The 24706-nt window shown below is 34.5% G+C and overlaps 1 pseudogene; it reads right to left on the bottom strand.

Annotated features, from left to right (window-relative positions):
- Positions 1-360: 360 nt before the first annotated feature.
- Positions 361-6404, bottom strand: LOC129471183 (transmembrane protein 183-like; annotated as a pseudogene).
- Between the last annotated feature and the right edge of the window lie 18302 nt (positions 6405-24706).

Genomic DNA, 24706 nt, shown 5'->3' with positions numbered 1-24706 from the left:
ATTCAATACCATATAAGGCCTGAATTCAGAACTGACATACTCTCATTTCCTTTGTATTTTATTGCCCGGAGCATGATACAATGACAGCCCAGAATCAATAATGTAGAAAGAACTCTGAATCATGATACGATTCGTTACTAAGTCACATTACAATGAACATGTATTTGCCAAACTTCTGATGAATATTGATTATACTACAAATAAGAAAAGGATTAAGAAAAAATATTAAATGATTGCAGTCATATGTTCTATTTTTAACTTAATGTTTTAACATAAAAATAGGTATTCTAGCAAAGTTGTGAAAGATGAAGGAATTTACACAATTTCATTCCACACATCAATCACTGCCAGCCATTAAATCTATTTAGTTTTGTAATTGTTGTTACATTTGTTAAGTTTCTGAAGGCTGTAATAGACAGCTTCGCTGTGGTAACAAACAGCTCCCAAATTCAGTGGCACAAAACATGAGTCATCAGAGGCTTTCATGTCTGCAGCTGCTGTTCTGCTCCATGTGTCTATCCCTTTTGGACTGTAGTTAAGGGAATAACTTCCATTTACACTATCCCTGTTATTAGGATGGTATAAAAAAAAAAAGATAGCTGATAGAAACTTGCAGTTATGTTTACTACTCAGATATGTTAATTACACCTGCTTACATCCAAATGGCCAAAAACATCACATGGCTATCTATGTTCAAAATTAATGTGGTACAGACATTTTCTTTTCCTATAATGGGTAAGGCACTATAATTCACATACCAATGGGAAATAATGTATTATCCTTTTATAAAAAGCAAATAATTGGGGTGGTAAAATCTATCAAAGTCTGTAGTCTTGATCTCTTATGCAATTCCAAAAGAAGTTACTCCAAAAGTCTTATCCAATCATTGCATTCAGTTTGAAGTCCAGAATTTTTCTGTCTTCTCTTCAGGTCTGAATATAATTCATATCATCTAGAAATCTATTGTATAAAATAATACAAATAACAACAATGATATACTAAGAAATGTTACTTTCTCACTATATACTAAGCTACAAGAGTGAAGATATACAGATCAGCCACAGTAAGCATTTATTTTAGGAAAAGGGGAGAAGCTTCTAGTAGTCAATGATTCATAGAAATTCTGAAACTTATGTAGAACACAGTTTGAAAATCTAAAATGATCATAGGAAATCTTGATTAAGCCATTATTTTCTCCTAAAGATAGTCCCCAATTCTGATATATTCATTAGCCATTAGCTCTACTCTCTGAAAAATTCTTCCTTTTTCATGGTCATCCTTGGACACTTCTTAAAAGAGCAATAAAAAGCAATGTCTCCAGGTAAACTGTGTCTATGTGAGCCTGCACTGCCCAGACTTTCCAAACTCCATGCAAATGAATAACTTCACATGCTATAAACATTTTCCATTGCTAAGAGGTAGAGAATTCCATGAACCTACTGTTATAATTTCTGAAATAAACATCTTCCAATAGATCTACAAGTGAAGCTCCTGCTTCAGAAACAAGTTTATGCACATGAAGAGTGAAGGAGAGGAGTTATATTCATTTCCCAGTGCTGGCAGAACAAATCACCACAAATGAAGTGGCCTAAACCAACAGAAATGTACTCTTTCACAATTCAGAAGCCAGAAAGCTGAAATTGGTAAGCTTAGTTTTTACTGGAGACTCTAAGAGAAAATCTGTTTCATGTTTCTCTCCTAGCTTCTGGTGGTTGCCAGTGGCTTTGGGGATGGATTGGCTCATAGGTGCATCTCTCCGATCTTTGCCTCCATCTTCACACAGTGTTCTCCCCTGTGGTCCTGTGTGCAATTTCCCTCTTCTTAAAAACACTAGTAATAATGGATTTATGGCCCATTTAGGTGGGCTCTCAATCCAATTTTACTTCATCTTAACATGATTATAGCTGCAAAGATCCTGTTTCAAACAAGGTTACCTTCATAGGCTTCAGGTGGATATGTGTTTTTGGGAGACAGTACTCAGCCGCCCTCTTACAGGAGGCTTAAGAGAGAATACAGGAGGATTGTAGAAACTAAAGTCAAAGCACAGGCATAGATGTCCTCAGAAAAAGTCCCACAGTAAGAGTCAAATTAGTAATCAAAAGTCTGGAAATTGGTAGTGCCTATCACTTGTTCTGTGGATGCAACTTAGAAGTTAGTGGGACTGGAGGCAGAAAGCCTGGAATAACATTTCTCTGCAGAGAAATGAGATAACTAGAGAAGGGTAAGTTGCCATTTAAGATAAGACAGCAAACAAAAATTAAACAGTTATATTGAAAAGACAAAACAGAACAACAAATACTGCCTTATTACTTTAAAAAGTTACATTTTACTATACTAACAAAAATGGTATTTTTAAATTAAAAATATGTCCATTAACTGCCTAGGAATAAAAATGTCAGATAATTTTCATAAAAATTTACCTTAACAAGAGAATAGAAAATAAGAATTCAAAATTCCAGCTGAGAAAATTTACCACTCCCATCAACATAACCTTTATCTATTAGTGAAATATATTTAAATACATTGATGAAAGAATGTAATCTTAAAGTAGGAACTTGTCCATGAAATGGTTAGGAATAGGAAACATCAGACCAACTCTATAAAAAAATTACTGTAAAGTAAAACTAGATAAGAAAAATCAAAACATTTGAGGTAATATAATTCTTTGCACAAAGTAATCACAAAGGAGAAGAAAATTGTACCAATCATAAATGAAGAAAATTTAAATACATTCAAAAAAGCGTATGAAAACATGAGAAATAGACTCATATTTGAAAATGTAACAACAGAAATAGCAATACTAAAGTAAATGCAACGATTTTTGACTTAGGCAAGAGAAGAAATTACAGAAAATGAGAAAACAATCTCAGTATAAAGAATAAGTTATAATTTATACCAGAGAGAAGTGATTTGAATACAAATTTATTAAAACAGACCAACAAGCCCATAATTTACAAGAAATTGGGTACTCAGAAGGATCTTAATAGAAATAGCAGTAAAATAAATGATATTCTTTTCTCACCTAATAAATGTTTAAAATAAGGCCAAAAAACAAAATCAAACACTTTCTAAGTAAATTATCTGAGCCTCAGAACAAAACTCAAGAATATTTGTAGAAATAAAAAAATCCATGACTCAACAAAGTAAAATTTAAAATGTCTACTAATAGGTCAAAAGTTATCAGCCATGCAGCAGCAGAAAAACACATCCCATAATGAGGAAGAAAAACCAGCAATTGAAACTGATCCAAGACTGACACAGGTATTAGAATGAGCAGTCAATGTCTATAAAATAGTTATTAAAACTATCTTTCATTTTTTCAAATTAGAATAGAGATATTGAAGATATATAAAAACAACCACAATTAAACTTGTTGTAGAAAAAAATTGAATAGTTGAGATAAAAATTACATTGGATCAGATTAATCTCAGATTAGATATTGCAAATAAACATATATAAACATTAGTTATTGCAAATAAACATATTCATGAAATTGAAGACAATTTTTTATTTCTTTATAAAAGCTTCAAAATAAAACAGTGAAAAAAAACTATTAAAAATAGTGAAATTTTTCTTATAAGCCCTTCACAGGGGAAAAACAGAAGAATGAAAATATAAGTAGGTCATGTGGCAACATCAATTTACCTAACGTATGTAAAGTTTGAAAAAACAAATGAGGCAGAGCAAAGGGGCAAAAAATAAATTTGAAGAAATAATACCTGGAAAATGTACAAAGTCTAAATTATGTATTCCACAGATCTAAAGAGTTTAAAAAACCAAAGTACAAAAACATAAAATAACTATTCAAAATTAAATCTTAATCAAATTGTTCAAAACCAGTATTAAAGGGGAAACCCTAGAAGCCAACAGAGAAAATAGAGTATTTACCAATGTACAGACAGAAGGAAGGCAGCAGATTTCTCATCAGCAACAATGTAAGTAAAATGGCACTTAAGCAATTCACTAAAGGTACTGAAAGAGTTGTTAACCTAGAGTTTTATAGCAAGGACAAAATATTTCAAAAACAAAGGCAGAATAAAGTCTTAAATATACATACAAAAGCTCAAATTATTGTCACTATTAGACACACATGAACCAAAATACTAATGTCCAGAGTTCCTGCAGAAAGAAGAAAAATAATACTAAATGAAATATTGATTTACAAAAAGGGAATGAGTGGCACCAGAAATGGTAACTCTATGGATGAATATAAATGTTTTGTTATTGTTTAATTCTTTTTAAAAGATAATTACCTATTTAGAAGAGGATTCCAGAAAAACGTTGGAGTAGGAAGCACCAGAAATCTGTGTCCCCACTGGTCAACAATTGCACTGGCAGAATCAGTTTGCTTTACATATTTCAGAACTCTAGGGTCTATTGAACAATTATAAATTTCAGAAGGCTTGGATGTAAATTGCAGTTAATTTTGGCTCTTAGCTCAGTATTGATTACTCTTCTCCCAAGTCCTAGCTTTATGCCAGCAGCTGTGCATGTGTTTCTTGACAACCCTGCACATAGCTGGGGTGGATGATAAGAATCCTATCCACCAAACATTAGGAATCTGTGTTTTGTTTACTGCATATAATCACAGATGTGCAAACATGGAGGCAGGCAGAGACTATTGCACTTCCCAGTCGCATTGTTGCAAGTCCTTCACCCTATGCCTGAAGTGACATCCAGTAGACCTCAAGGTTCAGTACCTCCATTCTTCATTTTACTTTTTCCCCTTTTGAGAGGCAGATATTAAAGACCAGAACATCCAAAATCAACCACATGTATGAGGAAATTAAGAAGCCATTGTGCACACGCAGCAGATGATGTATGCTCTGAAAACACCTGAGGAGACCTTAAGTTTACACCTTAGGCTTATGCTTACAACAGAGATGACCTACAAAAATCCAAACAAAGCCACCACAACAAAAGACAGAGCAAATCCGGAGGAAGAATGAGAATCTTATTTCCAGAACTATCACATTATTCAATTCAAATGTCCAATTTTGATTTAAAAAAATTACATGTCTGCCGGGCATGGTGGCTCACGCCTGTAATCCCAGCACTTTGGGAGGCCGAGGCGGGCAGATCACGAGGTCAGGAGATTGAGACCATCCTGGCCAACATGGTGAAACCCTGTCTGTACCAAAATACAAAAAATTAGCCAGGCGTGGTGGCACACGCCTGTAGTCCCAGCTTCTTGGGAGGCTGAGGCAGGGGAATCGCTTGAACCCAGGACACAGGGGTTGCAGTGAGCCGAGATCACACCACTGCACTCCAGCCTGGGTGACAGAGTGAGACTCCATCTCAGAAAAAAAAAAAAAGAAAGAAAAAAGAAAAAAAAGAAAAAAAAATTACCGGTCATACAAAGAAACAGGAAAGTATGGCCCATCCAAAGGAAAAAACAAAACAAAACAAACAAACAAAAAACAACAATCAAACTTCCCTAAAAATAACTGAGAGAAGATCTAAAATGCAGACATTAAAACAACAATCTTAAAGATGCTCAAAGAACTAAGACATAAAGAAAACTATGCATGAACAAAAGGGAAATATTAATAAAATATTAGAAAGCCTAAAAAGGAACCAAGAAGTAATTCTACAGCCAAGAAGTACAATAACTAAAAAATTCACTAGAAGGACTCAAAGGCAGATCTAAGCATAATGAAAAAAGAATCAGTAAACTTGAAGATGAGACAATAGAAATAATGAAGTCTGAGGAATAGAAGGAAAAAAGATCGAATCCAAGTGAACAGTGACTAAGAGAATGAGGTACCATCAAGCAGGCTATCATGTGGAAATCCCGGAAGGATAAAAGAGAGAGAGAAGAGATAAAGATGAAATTGAGGGTGGTGACCTACAATAGGCAGCACACCTGGACTGAGGTGGTATGAACATCTTCATACTGAACGAGAGACTGCAATCCTCCCATACACTTGCTCTTTAATGTAGGGGCCTGTTTTTTGAACTTGAAGTTGATTTCCCACATTGGTTCTTATCTGGGCCCATTCTGCACCAGAAAAGTAAGCATTTGAAATTCTTTGATGTGCTGGGAGTGCCTTCTGCAATGGCTGGCTTCTTGGAGAGTTGAGCCACAAATCACTTATACAGTACAGAGACTGGATCACATATGCCCAGAGACAGTGCAGCTTCCCCATTGACTGTGGTCACAGGCGCAAAGGCTGAAAAGCATTCAGCGTGTAATGCTTTTGGTATAACCTGATCCAAAAGGCAGCAGTACAAGTGATAGTCCAGGCATTTTTATAAATGAAGAAAAATTTCACAATATCCTCAGGACAGATGTAGGGGGCCACAGATAGCCAAATATCCGCGAGACACTATTCTGCTCCAGCCGCATTTAGGTCTCCTGTATGCTTCTTGCTTTTGTTTTTTCTAGAGGCAAGTTCTCTCATGGATGTTTCCTCCTAAGCTGGATCTATCTCACGACTGCTGTTGATGATGTCACAGTGCTCACCTGTCCTAGAAAAAAAAAAAAAAGAGAAAAAAAAAAAACTTCCTCTAAAGGAATCTGGAAGGCTTTAAAGCCACAAATAGGTTTTACTTCCTGCTAAATAGCATTGGTGACTTCTTTCTTGACTCATGCAGACCTCATGATTGCCAGATCTGGGCTGGCATAATCTGCCACAGTCACTAGTCTGGAGCAGGCATCATGGGCCCAGAACTTGAGTCACTTTCCTCTCTCAGGCATGGCAAGCATGTCAGAGCAAGACCAGCCTCAGGGGCTGGGACCCCTAGCCATGTCTTCTTCCAGAGAGCCAGCCCTAGGAGGTACAGGTCAGCTACACCCAGCTTTGCAGACATCCCACAGGCAGAACTTTCAATTTAATCAGTGATGATAGAATTAAGATCAGTTGTTGCCTGGGAAAGCTGGCGCTAGTGTGGTAGGTAGGAAACTGTGATTACCACAGGGCACAGAGAAACTTTTGTAGATATGTAGATTATGAATATATTCAATATCTTGAATGTGGTAATTATTTATGGGATGTATACATTAGCAAACTTGTCAAGTTTTGAAAAATTTAAATAAATGAATATTATTGTATGTTAATTATACCTAAATATTTGTATATTAATTTTACCTAAAAACATATGTTAATATAGAGACATTAGCAGTCCTTTTTTTTTTTTTTTTTTTTTGACGGAGTTTTGCTCTTGTCGCCCAGGTTGGGAGTGCAATGGCATGATCTCAGCTCACTGCAACCTCCGCTTCCCAGTTCAAGCGATTCTCCCGCCTCAGCCTCCTGAGTATCTGGGATTACAGGTGCCTGCTGCCATACCCGGCTAATTTTTGTATTTTTCGTAGAGATGGGTTTTCACCATGTTGGCCAGGCTGGTCTCAAACTCCTGACGACAGGTGATCTGCCCTCCTGGCCTCCCAGCAGTCCCATTTTTAACATAAATATAGGCAATAAAATTCTCTTTTAAAATAAGATATAGCTTAGCTGTGCTCTAATTAGAATTCCTGTGTGCAAAATGTTAGAGAAAGCTGAGTGTTGATAGACATTGTGTTCAGAAGTGAGGTTTAAAACAATGTTGGTTTGGACCTATTCTTTATTCAGTTATTTTTTAGATAATTTGAAGTTGTAATGAAAACAACAGACATAGTACCTGTTCACCAATAGTGTACCACATTTTGTGGAAGGAGACACATACCATTATACTCTAATAATTGGTCATGAAGAAACTACAAAAATGTTGTCATGTTAGTAAGTCACCCATGCTTTTGGAACAAATTGCAATTTCTGGTTTCTTTAAAAATTGAGTTCTTTTTTTATTTTATTATTATACTTCAAGTTTTAGGGTACATGTGCACAATGTGCAGGTTTGCTACATATGTATACATGTGCCATGTTGGTGTGCTGCACCCATTAACTCGTCATTTAGCATTAGATATATCTCCTCATGCCATCCCTCCTCCCTCCCCCCACCCCACAACAGTCCCCGGTGTGTGATGTTCCCCTTCCTGTGTCCATGTGTTCTCACTGTTCAATTCCCACCTATGAGTGAGAACATGCGGTGTTTCATGTCCTTTGTAGGGACATGGATGAAACTGGAAAATGATGAGTTCATGTCCTTTGTAGGGACATGGATGAAACTGGAAATCATCATTCTCAGTAAACTATCGCAGGGACAAAAATTAAGTTCTTAAAGGAGAGTTTCCCAATTATTTTCTTACTCATTATCAGTTTTAAAGGTGTAAATAGCTTACACATAAATTTTTCAAACTCTTTCTGCTCTATTGAGCTACACAGATATGTTAATCCTTAATTGGCAACTTACTACAGGCCAAAATTTAGTACACTTCAGTAGTATTTATGGTTTGATTTATAAAACCAGGATTCCACTTATTTTACAAATAGTCAATAATATTGTAACAGTGAATATGATACTAAAGCTACCTCTCTTGGAATGTATAGGTTTTAGAAACAGTGGAAGTGTTCACCATTTTGGGAATTACTTTGTGGTCAGTTGTTCAGAAGTTATTAAATAAATATATTTACTTCTATCGCTACATCATTACTCTTACCTACATAAATCCCTGTATTGTAGATTTCTACGTAAGTCTATATTTTATCTAACTTTAATCTTTATACTTGCATATAATAAAGTATACGAAAAATCTGAGACAATAGAGTAACTTCAATAAAATGGATAAACAGACATTTTAGTTTCTATAATATTTACTATTAATTGACACAATAGGTTTCGTTCATTTACTTGTAGTTATGTATACATCAGAGGGCAGATAAAGGGAACATGAATTACTGAATACTTGCCTCAAACTCCAACTGACTCTATATAAGCTTGAATTTTTTATTTTAAAAGTTAATTGTTTTAACATGTTAAGTATACTTTTACCTGAGAAATTGAGCAATCACAGAAGCACTAAGACAGTAGTGATCACATTCTAAATAGAGTGTGGGTATAAAATCTTTTCCTTATGCTGCCAGTTTATAGAGCTCATTTCCATGCCCTGTTACTCACTAATGTTATTATAGTTAAATTGGAATCTCACTGGTGACAATCGCACTACATGAAATTTTTCCTTGTAATTATAATATTAGAAAAGGATGTGTTGTGGAAACTGTTAGCTTGATTAGTTAAAATTCTAAAATGTGTGCTCTTGTTACATTAGCCACATATTTGTGAAAAATGGTGTCTCTTAGTATCAGATTAAAAGTTTAGATCTTGTATTTTAACCAAAACAGATTCAGACCTAACTGAAATATATACATTATCCTTCTGAGTGTTCCATCTCTGGCACCTTATTCTTATTTTGCCCAGGGAAAGGACAAATGCTTTTTTTATAAACATGAAGGCACTTTTTAAATGGTCCTTCCTTTCAAATAATTGAGAACGAACAGTTTTTCTGACTTTAAACTTGCATTTTAACTTTGTGTTAGAGAAACATTATTCAGACCTTCAGCAGAGCATTGGCTACCAGGGATTTAGAACATACCCTGCCAAGCGGGCAAAAATATGACAAGCTCTTTGTTCTTCTAGAATGATTTTCAAATATTAGAGGTCCAAACAACAATTTGCAGAGCTGAATGGTGTTTTTCTATTATCAATTTTCTTATATTCCTAGATAATTTTCTCCTCTATCATTTGCTTCATTTAGAGATCATCCATGGATTTTTACCTTGTTAATATTACTATACTCTTCCATCTATACCCAACACCATCATAACAAATAAACAACAAACCAATGGGAGAATAAGTAGAAAAAGCATGTACCTTTCTATCTATTCAAAGCCTGATATTAATGAGAAATCAAGTTTATAATCTGTATATATTAGACAAATAGAATTGACTTCCTAAAACATTTCTACTATCTCTGGCCCTGGCTGTGTTATCTGAGAAGCGCTCCTGAAAACAGGATTTACCTGCAAGTAATTTATTTGAGAAGTTTTTCCTGGAAGCATTAGTGTGGGATGAGGAATCCATGGGACAGGAAAGAGAAGTGATTAAGTAGAGGGTGGAGCCATCAGCTGATCACTGTTGTGAGCAAATGGAGCTCATTCCCAATGGTGATCTCTGGGAAATGGTAGAATTGATACCAGCAAACCACAGCTTTCAGGCCACACCTGGCACATTGCCTGTTTATGTAGCCCCAATGCACAAAGGGCACCACTCCCTAGCAGTCTAGCACTGTGAGTTATGGGAAGCAAGCTAAGACATCCCCATTTGCCTGTTTCTCCCAGCACTTGCCTCATCAGTCTATGACTCGCCTTACTGCTGCACAGGGCCCTGCCAGCTGCCACCTTTGCATTAGTTAGAAACTTCTGGGCACCTAGCATTGGAATCTCAGTCTAGGTGGGAGTCAAGAACTCAGAAAGTTGCCTCATCACTGTCCAGCTGCCCAAATTGAATTTGCAAAACTCTTCAGTAAGAAAGAAGCACAAAGATCTGGGTATTCCTGGGGCAGAGAATAAAACTGATAGGTGGAGAAGCAGCCGCCATTTCCCACCCCCAGGTATTCCCTCTCTCTGGTTGATTGTTCTTCCTCTGGAAAATTTTTCCAGCTGGGCCAAAGCAGGCCCACCACGTGGAATGACACACCCCAGGAAAATGAAGCAGGGCATGAGTTTTCTCTTTTTACATAAAGTGACTGTACAATAGCCTCAATTTTGCCTCTTGGCAGACAGTACTTACATATTATCCAGCCCATGGTAGGCTAAACAATGGCTCCAAAGAGGTCTCATTCCTAATCCTCAGAATCTGTGAATATATTGCCTTCCCTGGCAAAAGGGACCTTACAGCTGTGATTCATTTAAAGATCTTGAGACGGAGAGATTATCCTAGAGTATTCTACGTCTCTAATATAGTCACAGAGTCCCTGTCAGAGGGAGGAAGGGAGTCAGACAGAGGAAGGCAATATGAACACAAAAATAGAGTCAGTAAAGGAGATAAAACACTACACTGCTGGTTTTGAAGATAGATAAAGGATCGCAATTCAAATAATAGAAGTTGGCAAAGGCAAGGAAACAGGGCCCGTCCTAGAACCTCCAGAAGTAACCAGCTCTACTGACACTCTGATTTCTGCCAAATGAGAATGATATTGGACTTCTGCCCTCCAGACTGGTAAGATAAAAAATTTGTGTTGTTTTTATCAACTTATGTTTGTGGTGGTTTGCCTCAGCTTCAATAAGAAACATAACCTCAAAGGTTTTTTGGCTCCTAGTGTAAAATAATGCTTCCCAAATTTTAGCATATGTAGCGGCTACCTAAAGATTCACTTAAAGCAGATTCTGAAGCTCATCCCCCAGATATTCCAACTCTATAAGTCTAAGATATGCCACTTGGATTTCTAAGAAGCCCTCAGCTAATGTGACTGCTTTTAGGGTGTGGAATTGGAAGGTAGAATGTACTTATAAGTTGTCCTATTTATGAGGCCAGGAAGCTGCTATAATTTTTCTCTTACACTGTCATTGGGTAAGAGCTGCTCCCTGGGCATCCACTTGCCCAGCATTTCCAGCCTGCTTTCTAGGTAAGCGCTTCTAGCAAAGTCATCAGGGGGAGAGTTTCAGGTGCTTTCAGTAGCAAGATTTTCTGAATGCGTGGAAGAGTGAGTGCCAAGGTGATACGGAAGAGTACACCTAAACTGCCTTTGATTTCTTGTTGCATTACATATACATGGTGAAAAATGGAAGGTTTTTCTCTATTTGAATCATGCTCTTTTAACAAATAATGTTTGTTAATCCGTATGTTTTAGGATGGTAGGAAGTCTACAGTCCTATTTTATTTACCTCTTTAAATTGATCCTCATATCACTGGAGGTGTTGATTTTCTGAGATCATTCACTGTTTAATAATGCTCCTAGACTACGTGAAAGGCTAATGTTCTGTTTTGTAACACGTATTTTCTGTTGGCTGCACTGATTTTGTTTAATACATTGCTGTACCTCTATGTTGACTAGGCTTGTTTTCCAACAGTTTTCTCCAATTAGTTTCCCATGTTAAGAATATTATTACTGGAAAATACCATTACATTCTTTTTCTCTGTATATATAAAGGCTAAATTATATTATATTTTCAAAATGAGAAAAGAACTTTAAATGATTCGTACCATAAGACCAACTGTTATCTTCCCAAAGGGGAAAAAGAGCTTATACCAATAAACAAAAACAAAAAGTTGCCAGAAAGTACTGACATCGGGCATTAGAGAGCATGATGGACAGGGATTGAACCTCGCAGCTGAATGAGCAGGATAAATGATAACAAGCTTTAGCGATAGCAAGACTAAACAACAGGTCCACTAAGGAAAAATAAAATCTGAACATCGTATGTCAGCAATACACAAAGCCTCAGAACAGATTATCCAAGAACGTAACAAAGATGAAATTAGCATTAGTATCTCCAGAGCTTACAAACAACATCATAAAACCAAGATAAGCCATTTTGGTATGCATATAAACAGGCAATGCTAAAGCACTCATTTCTTAATTTAGAAATTGAGATTTAGTTTTAAAAGCTGTATGGATTAAATAAAGATAGAACTCTTTATTCCAATATGCCATATAGAAAATCTTAATGAACATATTGCATGTAAAATAAGAAAGGAATTGGTTTTTGGAAAGGTGAGGACTAAATCCAAAACTGTCTTTAGAGTGTAAAAAATCGGTTTTTATAAGTGAGAAAGCTGTAATTATACTTTTATGTGATTATTGTCTTTAATCCAAAATGTGTTTGGGGTAAAGTTTTAAATGATGTACCAATATAAGAAATGAAGTTTTGTGTTTGTTTGTTTTCAAGTTTCAACTTTATCACAGTTCCATAGTATATTAATGTATAAAATTATAAAAGTATAATGACCTCAATGAATCATATGGTCACTGATGTTAAGCTTAGAAATGTAGATATTTTTATAAATCAATATCCACAAAATACATTTTGTTTTGGTTTGCCATTTTGCCATATTAAAATTTTAAATCTTTTCTATCAGAGACAAGGGAAAATAAGCAACGTGTAGCACAGATGACAAAAAAAAACTCCAATGCAATAGAAATATGTGTATGTATTGTGTACATACACACATATATATTTCTATTGTTACAAAATATAAATATATTATTACAAATATACATACATATATACATAAATATACTTGTATTGTTACAAAATATATGCTAATTTATTATTTTTACTGGTAATAAAAAGGAATCCAGGGTCAATTCTATTTTCCCATAGAATAAACTTAGCTAAAACTTATGCACCACCAAGAATAAGCATTAATCACTTGATTAACCCAATATTATACGTGATTTCAACAGTATATATTTTGTATGCAACCAGCTTATTGAAAAATAACTGTAACAAGTTTAATAGTAGCCCCCCAAAATTTATATCTACCTCAATCACAGAACGTGACGTTATTTGTAATAGCACTTCTACAAATGTAACTAAAGGATCAAGATGAGTTCATATTGGATTAAACTGGGCTTCAAGTCCAGTAAGAGTATCCTTATAATAAGACAGAAAAGAACATGCAGACATAGACAAGTGGACATGTGAAGAGAGACTCAGACATTGAAGTGATGCATCTACAAGCCAAGGAATGCCAAGAATTGCTGGCTGCCCTTAGACTCTAGGGAGAGAGGCATACAACAGATTCTACCTTGGAGCCTCCAGAATGAGCTAAACCTGCAGAACCCTTGGTTTCAGATTTCTGGCCCTCTGGAATGTAAGATAATAAATTTATGTTATTAAAGTTATCTAGTTGGGGGTAATTTGTCATGGCAGCACTAGAAAAGTAATATGTAGTTAATAAAGAAAAATACAGAAGCCCTAACTTTTATACTTTGATGAGAATAACTAGTACCTGAATCAGGAATATTACCAGCAATCGAAGGGGATACCACGTTGTAAAGGTATATGCCCACAGACACACACACACACACACACACACACACACACACAATTTTCATAGGCTAATGTACATTCAGTTTTGTAAACTCATTCAGTTTCCCAAAGTTATTGGAGTACATTATGCTCACATCGGTAAACCACAATACAAATATACAAGTTTCAGTTTATGTCTTTGCCAATACTTAATATTTTTTGCACGCTTTATAATTAGGTGTTCTAATGAGGGTAATGATGTCTAATTGTGATTTTAATTTTTATTTCCATAATTATTAATAAGATGGAACATCTGGCACTATGTTTATTGATCATTAGAATTGATATTTTTATGAAGTAATCAGTTCAATTATTCTTTTTCCTTTTAGGCTGTTATCTGTTTTATTGAACTTTAGAAGTTCTTTGTACATTTCACATAATAATACTTTCAGATGAATATGCTACAAATGCCCTCTCCCAATCTGGCTTAAATTTCCACTCTTATTTTGATGACTTTTAATAATATTATTAATTTTAATGAATTACAATGTGTCAGTCTTTCTCTTATGTTTAATTCCTTATATGTCTTATTTTAAAATATCTTTGGCTACTACAATGTCATAAATATACTCCCACATTCACATATAAGGTTTTACTGCTTCACCTTTTGCAATTAGATATAGAATCCATCTAGATTTAATTTTTGTGTATGGTAAGTCAAAACCCGTATATATATGTATATTATAGATAATATTATCTATAATATATATATATAATATTATATACAATATATATTATATATAATATATATTATATATTACATATATTATCTATAATATATTATAGATAATTTATAATATATATTTTTTCTTTATATATAAATATATAAAAAATATATATTCAATTGTCCCAACATTATTTTGTAAAGCTAACCACTTACTTTCTGCACTAAACAATCATTAATATCATAAATCAAGTAACTATACACCTGTGAATGTTTCTGAAATTGTCTCCCGTGCAGAATATTACATAGTTTTAAATACTATCACTTGATAATATATAATACATAGTAGTTTTAGCCTTCACTTTGTTGTCCTTAAAATTACTTTGGCTTACACTTGCCCCTTTGAATTCTAATGTATATTTGGGAATCAGCTTGTCAATTCAATAAAGAAAGAGGGGAGAAGAAAAAAAAGGAAAGGAAAGGAGAAGAAAGGAAAGGGAATGGGAAGAAAGGAAAGGGGAAAGGGGAGTAAACAGGAAAGGAAAGCAGAAGAAGAAAGAAAATGTGTCATATTTTAACAAAGAATTCATGACTAAGACCCCAAAAGCACAAGCAACAAAAACAAAAATAGATAAATGGTACATAATTAAGCTAAAAAGCTACCACACAGCAAAAGAAATGATCAAGAGAGTGAACAAACAACCTGCAGAATGGGAGAAAATATTTTTAAAATGTGCATCCAACAAGGGTCTTATATCCAGAATATATACAGAACTCAATTCAACAACAAAAATTAACAGTTAATCCCATTAAAACGTGGGCAAAATATGTGAATAGATATTTTTGAAAAAAAGACATGCAAATGGTCAACAGGTATGTGAAAAAATGCTCGCCATCACTATCATCAGATAAGTGCAAATTTAAACCACAACAAGATATCATCTTACCCCAGTCATAATGGCTAATAGTCAAAAGACAAAAGTAACACATTGGCAAGGGTGTTGAGAAAAGAAAACTCTGAAACAGTGCTGATGGGAATGTAAATTAGTGCAACCTCTATGTAAAACACTATGGCAATTTTTCAAATAATTAAAAATAAACCTACCATTTGATCCAGAAATCCTGCTAGAATCTATCAACTCAAAGAAAATGAAATTATTATATTAAAAAATCTGCATTTGTATAAATTTCACAGCACTATGTACAATAGCAAATATATGGAATCAACTTAAGTGTTCAATTGATGGTTGGATAAAGGAAAGACGGTACACAAACACAATGGAATACTATTCTCCTGTGAAAAATGAAATCGTTTTTTGCAGCAACATGAATGGAACTGGAGCCCATTATTTTAAGTGAAACAAGTCAGACACAGAAAGATAAATATTTCATGTTCTCACAAGTCAGAGCTAAATAATGTGTACACGTGAATCTAGAGTGTGGAATGATAGACAATGAAGACTCAGAAGGGTGTGGGGGTGGGAGTAGAGATGGATAATGAGAAATTACTTAATGTGTACAACATACATTATTTGAATGATGGATACCCTAAAAGCACTGACTTCACTGTAATACAATCGATGCATGTAACAAAATTTCACTTGTACCGCATAAATTTACATGAATTTTGAAACATGCATTGAACAGTAGATAATTATGAAGAGGGCTGGCGTCTTTTGAAAATTTAATCATCCAATTCATAAATTAAATATATCCTCTGCTTATTTAGATATTCTTTGATGTTTAGTAGTAATACTCATATTTTCTGATAGAGTTATTGATAGGATATTTATATAAAATTTGAATCTATCAATTGTTAAAAATTTGCTTCTAAATTTTAGCAGTTTATTGACTATTTTGGATTTTTTGAATATATAACTATGTCATCTGAAAACAGATGCAATTATATTTCATCTTCTTCACTCTCTTTTTTTGCTGGATTTCCCAAAACATATGCTAAATAGAAGTGAATAGTGAACGAGTTTGTCTCATTGTCAATTTCAATGTGAAATTCATTATAAAATATCACATTTTCTATATAATTAAGGTATTCCTTATTAGAATAAAAAGTTCTTAGATATACATCATATAAGACTATTATAATTTTTTATGAAATATATATCTGCATTTATGAGATTGCCATTTAATTTTTTTTATTAATATAGTTAATGACATTCATTGATTTCCAAATATTAAACCACACTTGCATTACTAGAATAATGTCAGTTTGGGAATTACATATCATTCTCTTTGAATATCTCTGAATTCTACTTGTTTTTATTTAGGTTTTATATCATCTATAATGATGATAGGAATTACTATATAGTTTTTCTTTCCTATTAGTAATGTTTTGGTAGCAAAGTTATACTGGCTTTATGTAATAAGCTTGGAGGTGCCCCCCTCCCTTAGTTTTCTTCTGGAACAATTTGCGTTATTTCTTATTTCTTCCCCAAATGTTTAGAAGAATTTACTCTGAAAGCCACCTGGAGATTCCTGTGGTAAGATTTTATTTCAGATTCAATCTCTTTAATAGATATAGGACTATTTAGATTTTCTATATCATTACGTAAGTTATTTTAACATTCTTTATAATCTGTTTTAGATTTGAAGGCACCATAGTGGTGTCACATTTCAATTGCTACTATTAGTAAATTCAGATATCACTCTTTTTTTATAAATATTAATAGACTTTTCAAAGAACCATTTTTTATCATTTTTTTATTGTACTTCTGTTTTCTGGTTAGTCAATTTCTGCTATTATATTTAATTTTTCTTTAATTTTACTTGTGTTAAATAGAGATTGGTATGCATTTTTATTCTTGAGTTGTACACATAATTTTTCAGTCATCACTAATATACAAATTGAGACTCTAAAGTTTATACTAACTTTTGGATGGTTCTTTTTATATTTTTCAATTTAAAATATTTTTTTTCTGATTTTAATTGTGATTCATTTTCTAATCTATGAGTTATTTAATAGAAATTACTATTCAATTTCAAAATGTTTGGAGATTTTCTTGATTATTTTTATATCCATATTAATTTCATGTGGTTAGAGAATGTAACTATGAATTGAGTCAGTACCATAAAACTCATTGATTCAATATCATTAAAATGGCCATACTGCCCAAAGCAATTTATAGATTCAGTGCTATTGCTACTAAACTACAAATGACATTCTTCATAGAACTAAGAAAAACTATTTTAAAATTCATATGGAACTGAGAAGTCCCCCATATAGCCAAGGCAATCCTAAGAAAAAGAGCAAAGCTGGTGGCAACACTCCACCCAACTTCAAACTTTACTACAGGGCTACAGTAACCAAAACAGCATGACACAGGTACATAGAGAACCCAGAAATAAGGCAGTACACCTACAACTGTCTGATCTTTGACAAAACTGACAGAAACAAGCAATAGGCAGAAGACTTCCTATTCGATAAATGGTGTTGGGATAATCAGCCGGCCATATGCAGAATATTGAAACTAGACCTCTTTCTACACCATATACAAAAACCAACTCAAGATGGATTAAAGACTTAAATGTAAAACTCAAAACTATAAAAACCCTGGAAGGCAACCAAGGTGATAGCATTCTAGACATAGGAATGGGCAAAAATTTCATCACAAAGATGCCAAAAGCAATTGCAACAAAAGCAACAGAGCTTCAGTACAACAAAAGAAACTATCAGCAGAGTAAACAGCCTACAGAATGGGAGAAAAATTTTGCAAACTACGTGTCTGACAAATGTCTAATATCCAGCATCTGTAAGGAATTTGAACCAATTTACGAAAAAAAAAAAAAAAAAACCACATTAAAAAGTGGGCAAATGATATGTACAGACTCTTTCCAAATGAAGACATCCACAGAGCCAACAATGATATGAAAAAATCTCCACATCACTGATGATTAGAGAAGTGCAATGAGACACCATCTTACACCAGTCAGAATGGCTGACTAAAAAGTCAAAAAATAACAGATACTGGTGACGGTGTGGAGAAAAAGAAGCATTTATACACTGTTAGCGGGAATGCAGATTTTTTCAGCCACTGTGGAAAACAGTGTAGCGATTCCTCATGACCTAAAATAGAAATAGCATTTAACCCAGAAACCCATTACTAGGTATATACCCAAAAGAATATAAACTGTCCTGTCATAAAGACACATGCACGTATATGTTCATTGGAGCACTATTCACAACAGCAAAGACATGGAATCAACCTAAATGCCCATCAATGGTAGACTGAATAAAGAAAATGTGGTACATATAAACCATGGAATACTATGGAGTCTTAAAAATATGGTATCATGTCCTCTGCAGGAACACGGGTGGAGCTGGAGGCTATTATCCTTAGCAAACTGACTCAGGGACAGAAAACCAAATGCTGCATGTTCTCACTTACAAGCGGGAGGTAAATGATGAGAACACATGGACATATAGAGAAGAATAACAGGCACTGGGGCTTATCAGAGGGTGGAGGGTAGAAGGAGGGAGAGGAACAGGAACAAAAAAAAACTAATGGGCACTAGGCTTAGTACCTGGGTTATGAAATAATCTGCACAACAAACCTCATGACTCAAGTTTACCTGTACAACAAACCTGCACATGTAACCATGAACTTAAAATGAAAGTTAAAAATTTAAAGAAGATATTTATTGATTCTTGGTTTACAATGCGGGCTATAGTAAATGTGCCATGAGAATTGTAGGCAATATGATTTCTATTTTCTTTATATCGTGTTTTATTGTTATTTTATTCATTTCTTAATGGTATTTTTCAGGCTTTCTATATTCCTACAGATTTTTTTGTGTATTTTTCATCAGAGAATGAGAAAACTTTTTAATCTTTCACTAAGATTGTGAATTGGGCTATCTCTTTTTAGCTGTGATAATTTTTGCTGTATACATTTTGAAACTCTTATCACGTGACTACTTGTTTATATTTGTTATATCTTACTTGTGAACTCACCTATTTTTGAACATCTGTTTTTCATTTTCTTAACCTTTCTGACATAAAGTCAATTTTGTCTAACATTTGTATATCCATATAAGTTGTCTTTTGGCATGTGTGTCTATTGTGTATATTTTTATATCTTTTAATATCAACTTTTCTGTTCTCTTATATTTATAGTGTTCTATTATAAGAAATATACAACTTATTTGTTTTAAGAGAGTCTGAGAATTTTTCCCCTTTAATTGGAGTTTTCAAGCTATTAGATTTAACATAATTGCTGATTATGTTTACATCTCCCATCTTACTATTTAATTATCCCTTCCCCATTTTTAACATGTTTTATGGTATTTTTAACTAAAACTTTTATTTTTCATTGAAAAATTTTTATGGAAAAATTTTTGAAACATTTTTAGGCTTCAGATGACATGATTTCCCTTTTGGGAAGAGTTACCTTATCCCCTGGTTGAAAGCTAAATGGAAAGATTCCTTCAATTCAAACAGTGAGTGAGCTGAATGGAGGTAGTGTTTCTGAATTTGTAAAGTTCAAACTATATCCTGTTTTCTTTCAATTAAGCTTTCTCAAGTGGAAGTCTTGAAATTTTACTAGAACACTTCATTTAGGTAGGTCTTGAACTCCAATATTTATCCCCTTAGCAGTCTGAGGCTACTAAAATAAATGAATAGTCATAATAACTCACAAACAAAAAATTCTACTCTATTTATATTTTGCTTTCTATTAGCCTCACAAAGCTTAAAACGTTGGTTAATGGCTTCAGGAGAAAATAAGTAAGTCTAAGGACTTCAATGCTTCATAACTGCCTTCTTTTAGGAATCTTGGTCTTTTAGATGCTTGCTGTCTCAGAAACTATCCTATGATTCTAAATAGACCATAACCAGAAATAGGAATTCACAAATAATTTTTATTCCATGCTTCTGAATTTTTTATTAATGTTTCTGTAAAAGAACTATTCTAAACACACATTTCAGTGAAAATAAATTGAAGGCTGGCCTACAAGAGATAACAGTCTTGAAATCATTTAATCATATTTCAATCTGCAACAAAAAAGCCAAAAATATTGCCACTCTTTTGCGGCTTAAGTCAAAGTTTGCTAACCAAATTCTGTCTAAATGAAGTAAATAATTAATGCTTAAGAGGTTACCTCCTTGGAGGCATTTTAACCAATTATATGAATTATTACAATAAAACTACAAAAACTATATTTCTACTTGGGAATTTTGCTCTTTCATTATTCTCCTTCCTTTATATTCAACAACTCTCCTTTTCCATGGGAGTATCCTATTAACATTTAAGTATCACAAGCTTCTCTCATTTAAAAAATAAAATATTCTCTGCAGACCCTTTATTGTTCTTCAGTGGTGCAGCTCTTCTTTTAAGAACCAAATGTCTTCAAATAGAAACATGCAATCCCTCTCTTGTTCCTCAATTCTTACTCAATGCAAAGTGCACTAAACGCACCAAGGACTTCCCCTTCTTAATCCACAGCAATTCTTCCTTCACTGTGGCCCTTTTTTAAGCAGCCGAAGTTATTGACTATTGACTCCTGGGAATGCCATTTTTCCCTAACTTCAGCATTGCTTTTTTTCTGGTTTTCCTTTGACTTACCTGGCTACCCTTCCTCAAATTCTTTTGCAGGCTTTTCATCTTCTGCATTTCTCTTAAACATTAGTGTCTACCAAATTTCTCTCTTATACTTTATTCTAGTCATATTTAATAAAATATATTTAAATGATTTCATTTCATCACAAAATATCATTCATATGCTGACAATTCTGAAACCTAAAACCCAGAGCTCTTTCTTCAACCTCAAATCCACATATTCACTGATTACTGTATGGCACAATTTAAATGCCCCATTAACTTCAAATTTAACACATTGCAAGCTGAACTCACTAATTCCCACCACTAACTTACTCATCTGTCTGCACTTCCAATTTAAGTAAATGACTACACCTAGTTATCCAAGGAAACTATTGCTTCCAATTAATTACCAAAATCTAGTCATTGTATTTCCCTAAATGTTTCTTGAGATCTTCACCATCTCCACTGCCATTATTCTAGGGCATGCTATAATTATTTCCCTTTAAGATCATGGCAAATTTTTCTAGTTAATTTTGCTGCATCAATTTTATCTTCCTAAAATTTATTCTACTCTATGAGGTCAAAGTGACATTTTAAATATTTGAATTGAGGCTGAGCCACCCAAGATGGCTCACTACAGATGTTAATTGTCATTTCTCCTCAGAAAGAAGATCAAAGTTACAGGTAAACTGTCATTATCCAAATGGAAACCAGAGGAAATAGAGCCAAGACCTGTCAGAGTGTCCACAGGAAGAAGCCAGGGTACAGAAGAAGAAAGTAGCAAACCCCTGGCAAAGACTGACTCTTGAGGAGCTCAGAAGGTTTTGGTGAGGGGTCCTTCTCTGCTCCCCTCACCCTTGTGACAAATTGTTGATTACCAAACTGTCAGAGGCCTTATGCCTTTGCAACAACAAGCAACACTGTCGAAGCAATTTGGGAACTTCTAAGGGTCAGAACACTGAGTGGCCAGCTTGTGCTAATGCACCTGCACTTCCCTCAGGCCCAGATTGAGACAGCACGTGCCATATTGGTTGTGCACCCATTGTGGGCCATTGCCCTGCTTGGGGAACATCAGCTCTTATGTCACTGCACTAACAGATCTCCAGCAAACATACCCTAGAATCTGTTTTGATTTTGTCAACTACAGGGGACTTGCAGGTCCATGGGTTCCCCAAAGATCTAGCCTTTGGCATAGCTCCCCCCAGGAGGGGGGAAAATGCAGTCTTCTAAATGCAACCCTAGGAGATGGAAAAATGCAGCCTTGGGACAAAAGAAATGCAGGAATGGTGCCAATTACTAAAGGGGGGCAACACCCATGGCCAGGAAAAGAAATAGACGGTGGGGAGGGGGGATGATTTCCCACTCCTTCTGTCCACTGTTGTTGACACAGCAGGGGCTTTCCCACCTGCAGTCTCATGCATGCACCCTTGGAGTCAGCCCCTCTAGTGCTTTTTGCAGTGGCTGCACCCTGCTGTAAGTAAGTCATACCACCCAGACATGCACAAAAAACAGGGCCCGCCTCTTCCTCCTTAAACAGAGTGGTGGCATCCCAGCAATGGTGGGCAAACAAGACACAGCTGTCTGCTCTGGACAGAGAGAAGTTCTTCTCTGAGCCCATTTGAATGGTAGCAACCAGAGGGGCATTTTTGAGAACCTCAATTGCACAGCAACAAGGAACCCTTCAGCCATCGTTAAAAGCTTCCTGAGGCTTCACCAGAAGCTGTGCAGATGCTGGTGTCATGCTTGTACAACTACAGAACCGTAAGCCAAACAAACCTATTTCTGAAAATAAATTATTTGGTCTCATGTATTCCATTTTGGCAGGGTAAAATGAACTAATACAGTATCCAAGGACAATGCTGAAGAAAATTTCATAAAGGCAGATAAAGAGAAGAGTCAAATCACCTATGAAGGGAATCCCATCAGATTAAGAGTGAAATTCTCAGCAGAAACCTTAAGAGCCAGAAGAGATTGAGGGCCATTTTTAGTCTTCTAAAAAAAAAAAAAAAAAATTCAAGCCAAGAATTTTATATCCTGTCAAACTAATCCTTATAAACAAGAAGTAGTCTTTCCCAGACATGCAAACATTAAGGAACTTTGTCACCATTATGCTGGTCCTAAAACAAATGTTCCAGTGAATTCTAAATATGGAAAACAAAACACACATAAATAAAATATTCAGAGATCCAATAATGCAATTACACAACTGAGATTACAAAGCAACTAGCTGACAGCACTATGATGGAAACAAAACCTCACATATCAATATTAACCTTGTATGTAAACAGCCAAAATATTCCACTTAAAAGATGTAGATTGGAAAATTGGATTTTTAAAAAGATCCAACCATCTGCTTCCTACAAAAAATGCAGCTAACGTGTAAAGACAGTCACAGGTTCAAAATAAGGGGTAGAAAAAGACGTATTGTGCTAATGGAAAACAGAAAAGAGCAGGGTTTGCTAACCGGCAATAGTAAATAAAAATAAAAAAAGACAAAGAAGGGTATTAAATAATAATAAAGATTTTAGTTCAACAATCCAACAAGATGCCTTAACTGTTCTAAATATATATGTACCCCACATTGGAGCAACTAGATTCATAAAACAATTTCTTCTTGGCCTTCTAAAAGACTTAGACAACTACACAATAAGAGTCAGAGAATATAACACATTACTTATAGCATTAGACAGATCATCAAGGCAAAAAACTAACAAAGAAATTCTGAACTTAAATTTGACACTTGACCAATTGGACCTAATAGACATCTATAGAACACTCCAACAAACAACCACCAGAATATACATTCTTCTCATCTGCACACAGAATGTATTTGAAGAGCAATCATATGCTCAGCCATAAAGCAAGCCTCAATCAATTTTTTAAAAATGAAATTATACCAGACACACTCTCAGACCACAGGGCAATAAAAATAAAAATTAGTACCAAGAAGACTTTCCAAAACTGTAGTTTTGGAAATTAAACAGCTTATTCCTGAATAGCTCCTCTGGAAACATCAAAATTAAGGCAAAAATAAAAAAAAATTCTTTGAAATTAATTAAAATAAGGATAAAACTTAACAAAATGTCTAGGATGCAGCCAAAGCAATCTTAAGAGGAAAATTTATTAGCCCTGAATGTCTTCTTCAAGAAGTTACAAAGATCTCAAATTAACAATCTAACTTTGCAACAAAGGAACTAGGAAAGAAATAATATACCAACTCCAAAGGGAGCAGAAGCAAACAAATAACTAAAATTAGAGAAAAGCTTAATGAAATTGAGATGCAAAAATAAGATCAACTTTCGTTTCAAGGTTTTGTTCTTAGAAAACATAAATAAGATGATAGATCACTGCCTAGATTAACAAAGAAAAAGAAAGAGGATATCCAAATAAGAACAATCAGAAATGACAAAGGCTACGTTACGATTGTTCCTACAGAAATACAAAAGATCCTCAGAGAATGCTATGAACATCTTTTATCCACACAAATTAGAATATCCACACAATTAGAATTACCACACAAATATCCACACAAATTAGAATTATCCACACAAATACAAAGGGAATAGATAAATTCC

This window comes from Symphalangus syndactylus, chromosome 21 (assembly GCF_028878055.3).
Source record: "Symphalangus syndactylus isolate Jambi chromosome 21, NHGRI_mSymSyn1-v2.1_pri, whole genome shotgun sequence".
Classification (NCBI taxonomy): Eukaryota; Metazoa; Chordata; class Mammalia; order Primates; family Hylobatidae; genus Symphalangus; species Symphalangus syndactylus.
The sequence above is the reverse complement of the archived record's forward strand: the minus strand, read 5'-3'. Positions and strand labels throughout refer to the sequence as shown.